The sequence below is a fragment of the Orycteropus afer genome, unplaced genomic scaffold, assembly GCF_000298275.1.
Source record: "Orycteropus afer afer isolate SDZICR_OR568_19922 unplaced genomic scaffold, OryAfe1.0 scaffold00224, whole genome shotgun sequence".
Classification (NCBI taxonomy): Eukaryota; Metazoa; Chordata; class Mammalia; order Tubulidentata; family Orycteropodidae; genus Orycteropus; species Orycteropus afer.
The window spans coordinates 3183544-3186496 of NW_006921811.1; the positions used below are offsets into that span (position 1 = coordinate 3183544).

The 2953-nt window shown below is 43.0% G+C and overlaps 1 protein-coding gene across 1 annotated transcript in view; it reads left to right on the forward strand.

Annotated features, from left to right (window-relative positions):
• SLC2A9 (solute carrier family 2 member 9) overlaps positions 1-2953 on the forward strand; it is a 352889-nt gene that overhangs the window by 73957 nt on the left and 275979 nt on the right. The window lies entirely within an intron of this gene.

Below are 2953 nucleotides of genomic sequence, written 5' to 3' on the forward strand. Positions count from 1 at the left end.
GTTTGAACCACCAGCCTTCTGGTTAATATATATAAGGCAAGAGTCCAGTGAAAGCACTGAATCAGTAAATATTTGCTGAATGGGCCAAGGAGTGATGAGGAAATAAGTCATATGACTCAGCAGAGAATCAGAACAAATGCCTGAGGCACTGCACCACTAGAGCTCCTAGCTTCTGGTGGCTCCCCACAATCCTTGCCATTCCTTGGCTTGTAGATGCATCACTCCAGTCTCCACTCTGTTTAGAGGACCGTCTTGCCTCTGTGTGTTTGTGTCTTCTTTTCTTCTTATAAGAACACTAACCATATTGGAGTGGAGCCTATCCTAATTATTATGACTCATGTTAATTTGATTACATCTTCCAAGACCTTATTTCCCAGTAAGGTCTCATTCACAGATGCTGGGGGTTAGGCCTTTCACATATCTCTATGTTGAACACAATCAACCCACATCACCCTTCCTAGAGGTTTATGCTTGTGTGTCTTTTCCAAGGGTTGTGCTCACACACACACACACTTTTGACATAAATTATGGTCTTTTCTACACAATATTCTGTACCATGCTCTCTGCACTAAACAATCTATCTTGATCTTTCCATATCAGAATTTAGAAAGCTGATTTTTATTTTAATGTCTGCGTAGTTCCTCACTCTATAAAGATATCATAACCTTTGCAAGTAGACCCTGGAGGCACAATGCTGAAATGCTCTGCTGTTAATTGAAAGGTTGACAGGTAAAACCCACACACAGGCTTTGCCAGAGAAAGACCTGGGTATCTGTTTCTGTGAAGATTACAGGCACAAAGCCCCTATAAGGCCATTCTGCTCTGTCACGCAACATCACCGTGAGTTGGAATCAACTCCATTGCACCCAACAAAAACAACAGTCCCCTATTTATGGACACTTAGGTTGTTTTGATACTTTTTGGTTATAAAGGATGTTGCAAGGAGCTATTTTTGTACTGTAATCGTTGAATTGTAAAAGTCAGGGACTTTGGAATTCTCCAGGAAGATGTAGGGAGGGAAAAACATTAATGGGAAACTTGAGATAAGTCAGAAATAGTGGAAAGTGCTCTGGCCTGAAAGTCAAGAAATCTAACTTATAAAAGTAATGATCAAGTTCCCTTTCAAGCCCCTAGTTTTTCACATTGTATAGAGCAATTCAATACCTGTTAACTTATCAAGTCTTAAGGTGGGAGAAATTATGAGCTCCTTGACTCACTGCCTGTATGGCCTGAAGCAAGTTTACTCACTTGTTTTTGTCCTAGTTATCCATAAAATAGAGATAATACTACTGCTGCCTCATGGGGACATTCTAATGTTTAATGAGCTACTTGTCTAAAGTGCTTAGAACAGGTCCGTCATAGACTAAGAGTTCAATAAACGTGAGTAATTATGATAATTTTACAGGTGAGAGAAGGAACACAGAGGATAAAGTACAAAGTCACCTAAGTAATAAAACATAGAGCTGACACAGGAACCCAGGTCCCCAGACCTCCAAAAGAATTATGCAGATCTACTATTTGGTCTTAGGGGTATGTCCATAAAACGGTGATAGCTGTCCTGACACATAGCAATTCATGGTGATAATTGCCATAGGAATTTGCCTGATCTTGTTTGAACAAATTACTCCAGCCTTATGCCTAATATTGTAGTTCATTTAAGATGCCATTGAGTATAAGAAACATCATTATTTCACAAACTACTGAGAGAGAGAAAGAAGAAAAGGAAGGAAAAGAAGGCAAGGAGGGAAGAAGGAACATGCCTCCTAAAGTTGTAGGATGCTAAGCCAGTTACACCACCATTCATCTGTCAGTTTGAGACAGTTGGTGGCTTGCATGTTGCTGTGATGCTAGAAGCTACGCCACTGGTGTTTTCACTAGCAGCAGGCTCACCCATGGTGGACAAGTGTCCGTGGATTTTCCAGTCTAAGATAGACCAGGAAGAAGTGCCTGGAAAGCTACTTCTAAGACCCAGCAGAACATTGTCTGACACACAGCCAGAACAGAGTCCCTCAGGCTGGACGGTGTCTAAAATACGACTAGGGAAGAGCTTCCTCCTCAAAGTAGAGTCAACCCAAACAACGTGGGTGGAGGACCCACAACAAGATGAATCGACACAGTGTCTGCAACAATGGGCTCAAACATAACAACTATTGTGAGGATGTCTCAGGACTGGGCAGTGTTTTGTCCTGTCATACACAGGGTCACTCTGAGTCAGAACCAACTCAAAGGCACCTAATAACAATGACATGCCAGTTATCAAGCTCTCATCTCAAAGCTGAAAACATCCTGTTCTGTGCTTTACTCTCTGAGGCTGAGCCTGGGACCTGTACGCCTCATTGGTCCTTTGTAACTGCTTCCCACTGTTGTTGTTAACTTCTGTCAAGTCAGCCTCCAATTCATGGCTTCCCCATGTGAAAGGGAAGAAAACACTGCCTGCTTCTGTGCCATCCCCATGACTGGTTATGAATTGGAGCATTGTGATCTGTAAGGTTTTCACTGGCTAATTTTGGGAATTAGATTGACAGGCCTGGCCTCCTAGTCCATCTTAATCTGGAAGCTTCATTGAAACCTGTTTAGCATCATGTCAACACCTACACTTCCATTGATGGATAGGTGGTGGCTGCACGTGGAGTGCAGTAGCTGGAAAGCAAAGCTGGGCTGTATGCATGGAAGGCAAGAAGTCTACCACTGAACCACCACTAGCCTTCACTGCCTGTTATAATCCACCAGTGGGGACACCAGTCCAGTCCAGTCCAGAGGGAGTCCAGGAAGCAGGTGGAGTGGAAGGACTTGTTCCTTGTCTGCCTGTGTCTCCTTGTTTGTCCCAGAAATGATGGTACAGTGGCAATTGGTTCCATTTCTACATTTTGTCCACACTCTAGAACTAGACCCATGGTGCCCTTCAGAAGAATCAGTACCTACTGGGCAATGCTCTCTCATCAAATGTCTGAAA